The 10,296-nt window shown below is 39.1% G+C and overlaps 1 non-coding gene across 1 annotated transcript; it reads right to left on the bottom strand.

Annotated features, from left to right (window-relative positions):
• Positions 1–5,874: 5,874 nt before the first annotated feature.
• LOC123650494 lies at positions 5,875–5,936 on the bottom strand. The gene has a single exon (XR_006739362.1). It is a non-coding gene; the product is annotated as a U7 small nuclear RNA (small nuclear RNA).
• Between the last annotated feature and the right edge of the window lie 4,360 nt (positions 5,937–10,296).

Consider the following 10,296-nt stretch of genomic DNA (forward strand, 5'->3'; position numbering starts at 1 on the left):
AAGAAATGAACACAGATAGCTATAAAAAGAAGCAGAATAGGTAACAAGAAGGCTGGTAGGTTAGAGGAGAGGGTTTCTCTGGAGGGTGGTCAGGGAAGGAATACTGGAGCAGGTAGGGTATTTGAGCTAGACCTTGAAGGAGGGTGGTGGTTTTGAGAGGGTGATGAGGAAGTGAAGGAACATTCTGAATTACCCTGCAAGCATTTTCACATACAAGCTTCCACCAGCGCAAAGAGTCCATGTTATTCCCAAGAGACATACTCTTTGAAATAGGGAAGTTTCAATGCAATATTATATAATATTACATGGCTCCTAAAATGATAAATATTCAAAGAATTTAATAATATAAGCTTATGTTGGACAGTCTCTCAAAAAAGAAGATATCAAAAATGTATGCACAGTATGATCTCAAATATATGAAGGGCACAGAAAAAAAATGAAAGGAAATACTTGAAAATGTTAACACTTGTGATTAGGTATTGGGATTATAGATTTTTTTCTTCCATATAGTTATTGTGTGTGTGTATTAAAAACTCAGAAAGCAGTGTATAAAACATATCTTCAGTTTTAATAACAACAACAACAATACAAACACTTATAAATTCACCACCCAGGTAAAGAAATAAAACATTGCTGGGAATCAGAGGTTCCCTTGTTTCATTGTATACTTTCCTTGACCCCCATATATTATTGTTACCTATTTTCTTAGAATTTTTCAACCTTTGTATGTTTCCCTAAACAAACTATTACTTAGTTTTTGGGGAAAATAAATCTGAGTGTCTAATACAAATCTAGCTGTGTAAGAAAAGGGCAATATTGCCACTATAAGATGATGGCTCCCAGGAGGAGGTACGGTGAACAGTCTCTGAGTCGTCCTACCGTGGCTTTCCTGAGTTTAGCTGGACCATCTTGGACAAGACAATGGGCAAGGCCATAATTAAGTTCTGTACCTGAGGACTCTGGAACCAGGGAATCTAGGAAGGCTGTACTGTGGGACTGGAGGGGGTGTAGGTGTATGGGCAGGGGGAGTGGGCTGCCTTGCAGGATTTGCTTCTGAGCACCTATAAACTCTCTCTAACTCTGAAGTAGTAGATCAAAGAAGAATTCTGCAGGGTGAAATGAATGTCTTCAGCTGGCACAATTAGTTGAGATGGGAGGGAGAGCTAGAATTTGATCTGTACATTGTCAGGGTAAGGTAAGTATAGATAAAAATCTGGGCCAGGCTTACTTGGGCACTCTATCCTCAGATTGAAAAGCTGGTACAATGGCAGAGGAAATCCTGGGGATGGCAATGCTCAGAGAGTCTAGTCCAGAGGCGGGGAAGCTTTTCATGTTGGAAGGCTGCATTAATTTAACTGTAATCAAATAGGGCCACATTCAAGAAATGTCATTTAGATATACTTAAAAATGTACATTATTTTGTAAAAATTGACCTACTATTTATATGTACTTAATAACTTCAAAAAGTGAAAACTATTTGTTAATTTTCAAGTTAACTAACCTTTTAATGACTTCGTTTTGTCTGTTTTTTGTTGGAAAGCATTTGAATATTTGGTTGCAGCATGGAGGTCCCCAGTTTCAACTGATCCTCTAGATGGATATCAGTCATTTGTGACCTTAAGGGTATCTTGATTTGGGTTAGGTAGGAGAAGTTAGATTCGCAGCAAGAAGTGGTTGAAAAGCAAGAAAGCATTTTTTCAGGCATGTAGTTGAAGGTGTGAATATTCTACTGTATTTTTCCATATTTCAATTGCCTCTTGCTTAGCATGAAACAATGACTTTAAAGTGACATCTACTGAGAGCTCAATCAATTCCATCTATATAGTTCCTTAGGTGCCTTGGCAATATCAACTAGGTGAGGCTAAATGTTAGTTTGAATGTGATGTCATGATTCTCAAAGTCAGTGAATCTTTCATTGTATCCTCCAATGAATAGGTCTATAACAGCTGTGCATTCTTCAAATGACTCACATACATCATCCCGCTCATCACTGACCTTTGCTAACTGGGGAAAATTCATCTGAAATTTCCTTTTGAAGAAGAAGTGTTTTGAAAAAAGATAGCTTTTCTTGAAATGCTTGGACTTTTTACCACACATCATATATAGACTTAGTTTTACCTTGCAAAGAAATATTCAAACCGTTTTGATTTGACATATCACACAGAAATACTACATTCCTATAGAAATCTTTTTTCAATAATTCACATTGCTGATTCCATTCTTCATAAAATTTAACTATCTGTTCTCACAGAGAAAAAAGTTTTGGGTAACACCTGTCCCTGCGATAGCCAATGTGCTTTAGAATGATATGGCAAAGCCACACCCAATATCTCATCCTTCAGCTTTAGTGTGTTATGAAACCGATGATGCCGTGTTGTATTCACAGGAACATAGATAATAATACTTATAACTTGTTGCAAAGGTTCACTTAGAATAGTAGCTTTAGCACAGAGATTTTGCTGATGCAAGATACAATGAAAAGAAATGAGAGCATCTGGATCTGTTAACATTTTTTTATCTGTGCAATAAACCCTTCATGTTTTCCTGTCATGGAAGATGTGCTGTCTCTATATACACTCACTTAATTTACCAAATTCAGTTTATCTTGAAAGTTGTTGAAGATACCTATTCCCCGTGTTCGGCTTGCAAGAGTGCCCAAGTGAGTAACTCTTTGCAGCATAGAAAATCTTCTGTTATGACCCAAATGAAGCGTAAAACCTGTGCCCAATCAGTAGTATCAGTTGATTCATCCAAAGTGATTTAATAATATATATTTTTCTTTTGAAGTATTGCATGAAGTTTTTCTGTTAAGTTGAAGGCCAATTCATGCTGCCGATCCATTATGGGTCTCCTTGAAAGAGGCAGTTGTTTGTACTTCGAAATGTTATCGGGGACTAAGCATCCCACAATTTCCACAATGCATTCTTTCACAATTTCTGCATCACTGAATGGCTTCCCTTTCTTTCTCGAGTATGTAAGCTACTTTATAAGTTGCTTCAGTGCCATTATTTCTAGGTCTTATTGCTGCTTGTAAGAATTGTCTTTGCTTTTGCTGTTCATCTTTTAATTTCTGCAATACAACCTTTCACACCTCTCCCTCTAATTTAAAATATTTGTGGTCCATCTGAGTGTTATATTGCTGAATTTCTTTAATGTTGATATTGCAGTATTACAAAGCAAGCAAATCATCTTTTCTTTAGCAGAAACAAGAAAATATTGCAATTCCTAAACCTCATTTAAAAAATCTGTTTTCTTCCTTCAGTGTTCTCTTGGTCTTCTTTGACATGACGGGCTGTTAAGCAGACAGAATTAAATATTGTTGAGCTGTGCAACTATTCACAAATTCCACTTCAAACAAAAACACAGTGCACCGTTTCAAGAGCTAACAACAGACTGGTATACTTGACCACCATAAACTCTTGCCAACCAGCCTGTTGTAGTGCCGCCAGTCAGGTGGGGGAAGTTAGAACTAAATCATGAGCATAGCAGCGGTCAATTTAGCCCTTATGGCTTACTAATGTTCTAATTGTGCCGGTCAATCTGGGAGGATTATTTCATTGAAACTGATTTTATTCTTTGTTATTTTAAATACATTCATTTTAAAAATAAAATAAAAATATAAAAGATGAACAAAAATGTATTAATAAAAATAAAAGGTTTTGTTCTGTAAAATTCGGATTCAGACAAAAGGCTACACTTAAGGACCTAGAAGACCACATGTGGTCTTAAGGCTGCAGGTTCCCCACCCCTGGTCTAGTCCTTGAATCTCACTGCCCCAGTCTGACTGGCTGTCCTATTCAATGGGGGGCAAGATTGCTCTCTTGGGATCTCTGTTACTTTCTTAGGAATTGCCTTCACCCCCTCCTATGTTTGTTTACTCATTTCCTATACCCCACATTCTTTTCATGACCACTGCCTTATTTTGTAGGTGCACTACTTCCAAGAGCTTTTTGAAAAAGGAAGGTTACATGGGAGGTCAACAATTTGGGACCTTAAATATCTTCTTAATAAAATATTTTTCTTCTACCCTTGTATTTGATTGATGGCTTGTCTGGATCTAGAATTTTTGTTTGGAAAATAATTTTTCTTCAGAATTTGGAAAACATTGTTCCCTGGGCTTTCAGCTTTCCATGTTAGTGTTGAGAAGTCCTAATCCTCCCTAAATCACCTATATTTTCTCTGGAATCTTGTAGAAGCTTCTCTTTTCTCCCAATGTTGTGAAATTCTACAATAATGTGTCTTACTGTGGATCTATTTTCACCTGTTGTGCTGAGCACTTGGTGTACACTTTCAGTCTATCAGTTCATGTTCTTCAGTTTGGGAAATTTTCTCAGGTTATTTCATTGATTTTTGTCTCCTTTATCTTCTTTCTTCCTTCTATTATTTGGATATTGGATCTTTTGGACCGATCCTTTGTTTTTCCTGTCTTTCCCTTCTTCTTTTTCACCTCTTTGACTTTTTGCTCAACTTTCTGGAAGATTTCCTGGGTAGTGTCCTCCTACTCAACACCTAAGTTTTTCATTATTGCTTTTATGTTTTTAATTTTCACAATCTCCTTTTTATTTTGTCCTCTGAATACTACTTTGTTGAAATACAACATTCTGTTCTTGTTTTAGAGTTGCAATATCTTATTTCTCTGAAGGTAGTATTGATAGTTTTGTTTTTTTCTCTCTGCGTAATTGCTGTATCTTCCAATTTACATTTTTTCCTGTTTTTTGATCTTTCCGTTTCATGATAATGACTTTCCTTGAATAACTGGTAATACTTGAATGTTGACTCTTGGTTAAAATCTGACCTAAATGTGCCAAGAGCAAACTCTGGGAGAAGAAATGGGGCTTTTGACTCTGAGCTTCACCATATTGTGATTTGGGTGAGCTGTTTGTTGTGGATCCCTGATGTCAGAATCTTTAGGTATTTCCTACTGGACTAGCCAAATTCTCAGGGAATAATTTTCCAATCTCCTGCCTGGTGCTGCTGCTTCTGAGATTTTGAGGATTCTATGGTATAAATTGGATTGGTTTCCAGCTTTCTCCAACAAACAAAGATAGGGCTGTGGTGTGAGGTTAAATTCTGGATCCTAACATAAAATTTTTATTTCAGAAAGATAAAAAGACCTTGCATCTGTTTAAAAAGATGCAAAAATCAAGTAAATTATATATTCCCTAGCAGTTCAGCTAATATTTCAGTTACCTGGGGTAATAGAGGGAGTCCTAGATTTCCGGAACAGCAGAATATCAGAATTGGAAGGCAACTTGGAGCTAATTCAAGCCTGACACATGTGCAGAAAAGTCTCCAGGCTGGTCACCCTTTATTTACTCCAGAAGGCATCCTCTGAGCTGTGTTTGCCTGGCCAAATACACAGCTAGCTCCAGATCCTTGAACACACGTCTCCCAAGGGAAGGGAGGGAGCCCAGAAGTCTGGATCTTGAGGGAAAGGAAACTTTCAGAGGGGATCTACCCAGTGGATTATGTGGTCACAGAGGCACAATAGCAAACTGTATAAAATTTGTCTCAATATAATTGTTACCCTTTTAATAATGTTCTGCAACGTTTGGCTTGGTCCTAGAGGAGAGTCAGAGAGTGATTATAAGAAAGAGTGATGTAAGGAGGAACTCTTACTTCCCATTGCCTTATCAGGGTAGTGCAAGGCTAGAACCCTAATTTCCAGACCCATCATTAAATCCTGTGCCACAGGGCAAGTCAATAAAAAAGTCTAGCAGCCTCAATTGGTAGAATCATAGTAAAAAATAGGAACCAGAGGCTTTTAAAATGATCTTAGATGTCATTCTGGTTATTCTTTCTCTTGTAATTTTTCTCACTTGACTTCACATCCTCCCTTTTTTGTTTCATTGTATTTCGTACTTTTTTCTCATTGGGAGTTTTCTAGTAAAAACTGGAAAACCTGCTAGACAAATTCTAAAAGACCTGTAACACTACTATTATATTTTGTATTTAGTTGTAATTCTATTTATTTGTTTGAGTAGGTTAAATTCATATTTTTCAAACTTCAAAATGTATACGTATCCTAAATTTTCCCATGTGCCCAGGCCCTAGTTTCCTTCTCCAGAGGCAACCAATGGTATCAGTTTTTTTAAAATGTATCTTTCAGAAACATTTTATGCACATGCAAGTAAATAAGTACATATTCCTTTTTTTCTTACTTTTTAACTTTTGCACAGATGGTAGCATTTTATACAAGACTTCTGCACCTAGCTCCTCACCAAACAGCACTTGTCTGACATACCTCTACATAGCATTTCATTGTATGGATGAACCATGGTGTATTTAACTAATCCATTATTGATGAAGCCTTGGGTTATTTTATCTCTACTTTTTCTTTTCTAGTCTTTTTCCTCTACTGTTCTTTTACTTATTTCTAAAGAATAGGATATGAACATTTAGACTTTTATAGGTATTGCCAAATTACTCACTAAAAAGGTTATAGTAGTTTATATTCCCATCAAATTGGTATGAAAATGCCTGTTTTTTTTTAACAACTTCAAAAATATAGATTATTCTCAATCTCTGAAATATTCATTTACCTAATAGGTGTTATTTGTTTATTTTTACTTTTTTTTTTTTTTGAGATAGAGTCTCAATCTGTCACCTAGGCTAGAGTATAGTGGCATCATCACAGCTCACTGCAACCTCAAACTTCTGGGCCCAAGTGATCCTCCTGCCTCAGCCTCCCAAATACCTGGGACTATAAGCATGTGCCACCATGCCTAGCTAATTTTTCTATTTCTTTTGTAGAGACAGGGTCTCGCTCTTGCTCAGGCTGGTCTTGAACTCCTGAGCTCAAGTGATCCTCCCACCTCGGCCTCCCAAACTGCTAGGATTACAGCCACTGTGCCCAGCCTATTTATTTATTTTTAAGTAGCATTTTCCACAATCTAATTACATAAAAAGTAAATGATTGCTAGGTAAAATTTATAAAATTCAGAAAAGCAATAACCACATTATAAATTTGGGGGTATTTGCTGCCAGTACTATAAATTATTAATATATTCCCTTTCTTCCTTTTTTGGTACAAATATAGTAACATACTATATTTCTTATTTCATAACTTACTTTTTAAAGTTAATAGCATATGATGAACATTTTCTATGTTATCAATTACTTCTGTCTTTAATATATTTAAATTAAATTTTTATTATGAAACACGTACAAGTAGGCAGAATGTCATAATGGACGCCCACATACAGACTGCCTAGATTTAAAAAATTAACATTTTCCTGTTTCTCTTCATCTGTTTTTCTTTGCTGATTATTTTAACATACTTTCCAGCTATTATGACATTTTACCCTAAATATGCTTTTCTAGATTTTAGAGACAGAAAATTGGAAGTGAGACATGGCAAGGGCCAAGTATGAGGTCTTGAATACTTCAAGTTCAGGGGCATCAGGAGAAGGAAGTGACAAACGAAGGAGACAGAGATGAAGCACAGGAGGGAGAGAATGAAAGGAGGATGGTGCAGTGTCACCAAAGTCTGATGGAGAGTCCCACCAAGGAAGGCAGGGCTGGTCAACAGACTAGAGGTTGCAGGACATCAAGGAGGGTGACAATTGAGAAAAGGCCAATGGATATGATGAAAGCTGAGAGCATGTTCTGAATTGAGTAGTTTGGGAAAAACTCAGGTTGAAGGATTATAAAAGGGGGGAGGTATGCATACAAAAGCACGTATCACTCCATTACCTCTTGCTCCTCAGAAGGGGTCACCAGCCCCTGAACACGGCAAAGCAAGGGGACACACCCTCCTCTCTCCCTGCCGCTACAAGCCCCAGCTTCCATTCTCCTGTAAGTACATATTGAATCCAATCTGCTGTTGTTCATTTAAACCACCTTCTTTTAAAATAATATTCACAAGATGTTATAATACAAGGCTCTTTGCCCTCCACCACCCTCTGCTCTATATAGCTATGTGATTCAAAATATTCACAGGAAAGGTCCTGGTAACAATGAGAGGGTGTTGGGGAGGAGAAAGGAGAATGAGAGATTGTGTGTGTGTGTGTGTGTGTGTGTGTGTGTGTGTGTGTGTGTGTGTGTGTGTGTAAGATATACTGTGAACAAATAGGAAAGTGCACAAATCTTAAGTGTATAGCTTGATGAATTTTTGTACAGTATATGCTGTGTAACCCCAGCCAGACCCTAATATAGAACACTTCCAGCACTCTAGAAGGCTCCCTCAATGTCCCTGTCTGTGATTGTGGAGACCTGATCCCATCCCAGAGAGAACTCACAGTGGGGAGAAGGAAGGAGGCAAGCCTTGGGTGCAGCAGAGGGAATAATTTTTTGATACATTCACCCTCCTGGATAATATCTACATTGACAGTCCTACCTTCAATGTTTTTGCTGCCCCTAAGAAGCAGGATAGCATGATGGCGAGCAGTGTGGACACTGGGTTATGTCCTGGGTTTGAATCTTGGCTCTACCACTTACCAACTCCATGACCTTTTGTAACTTATTAACATTTCTCTACCTCAATTTTCTCATCTGTAAAACAGGGTAATAATGATACCTACTTGATAGGATGGTGGAGAAGATTCAGTGAGACACTGAGAATAGTGCCTAGCACATAGTAGGACTCAATAAACGTTATCCCTTTTAAGCCATTAGTGGGAATTCCAGGTGCACTGCTGGAGCCAGTGGAGCATACATTTGGGGGTGGGTCATGTTGACCCTTCAAGTCCTATCCTCAGCTGCATCTACCTTGATTACAAGGAGCTGGGATTTTTCACTATATCTCGCCTTCTCTTACATGGGTACATACTCCTCGCAGAATTCAGTCTCTCCATAGCATCTCTGTTCTAGCCTGTCCCTGAGCTGTGTACACGAAGGTGAGGGAGTGGAAACATCAAGCCTGGCTCTGGTGATGGCTTTGTCAAGACCTTTCCACCACACTTGCTGGGTCATCGGAAAGGCTTGCTCACTGTACAGGCTAGCCAGCTTCCAAGGAATTCATCAGTGGCTGGAATCGGGGTGTGTGTGACCCTCAGCTGCCCCCAGGGCTCGCCCCTTCCTTCTCCACACCCTAACTGCACCTCTGGAGTTGGACCAGTTCTCCATAATCGCAGCCAGGGTGACAGCAAGGTGTGATGGATGGACAAGGAGCCACGGAGTGGCAGGGTGCTTGGTCAGAAACCCAAGGCTGTGTTTATGAGAAGGAAGAGGCTGTTTCCTGGAGCAAGCATAATGCAGCTCTAAAAAAGGCAGGGGAAATACATCATGCGAGGGAGCGTAACCCTGGGAGGGCCGCTGGGAATCCGAGTACCAGAGAAGCCCTGGCAGGTCAAGGTGCCTCTGACAAGGCCTTTTTTTATAGGCCATTTGCGTGAGGGTTTGCTGCTGTTCCCTGCAGAGCTGACAGCCACTCAAGGTCTCCGTGGGGAGCTTGGAAGCTAATCTTAGCTGTCCCTTTCCAGGCCTTCTCTACTGGCCCTGCTCATGCATTTAGAAAAGAAATAACAAACTCTATTGTTTAAGAAAGACTGCAAAAATGACAATTTTGGCTGTTGACTCTTGCATTGCTGCAAATAGATTAGGACCATCATCTCCTTTCCTTCCCTATAAACCCAGGGCAAAAGAAGGTTTAACTGGATTCTCTCAACGGTCAAGAGAAGTACCAACATGTGCTTTCCCCAAAGGACGTTATTATCTCTGTTTATCCCTAAGATTCCTCTGACTTCCTTGAAGACCCTACTGTGCTATAAAGGAGACTCAGGATAAAATGAGGACTCTGTATTAGTTTCCTGTGGCTGCTATAACAAACGACCACACACTTAGTGGCTTTACACGGCAGAAATTTATTCTCTTATGGTTCTGGAAATAAGAAGTCCAGCTGAGTCTTTAAGATTAAAATCAATGTGCCAGTAGGTCTGGTTCCTTCTAGAGGCTCATGGGGAGAATCTGTTTCCTACCTCTTTTAGCTTCTGTTGGCTGCCTGCATTTCTTAGCTTGTGGCTCCTTCCTCCATCTTCAAAGCCAGTAGCCTAGCATCTTCTGTCTTTGAAACTGCTTCTCTCTGCTTCTGCCCTGTGGCCTTCTGCTCTTTTGTAGTCGAATCTCCCTCTGCCTCTCTCTTACAGGACACTTGTGATTAATTTAGGGTCCACCCAGATAATCCAGAATAATCTCCCCATCTCAAAATCCTACCAAGTCCCCTTGGCCATATAAGGTAACGTTCACAGGTCCCAGGTGTTAGGACCTGGGTATCTTTGGAGATTGTGATGTTTAATTTTATGTGTCAGCTTGACTGGGGCAAGGGATGTTCAGATAGATGATAAAACATTATTTCTA

The sequence above is a fragment of the Lemur catta genome, chromosome 14 (genome assembly GCF_020740605.2).
Source record: "Lemur catta isolate mLemCat1 chromosome 14, mLemCat1.pri, whole genome shotgun sequence".
Taxonomy (NCBI): Eukaryota; Metazoa; Chordata; class Mammalia; order Primates; family Lemuridae; genus Lemur; species Lemur catta.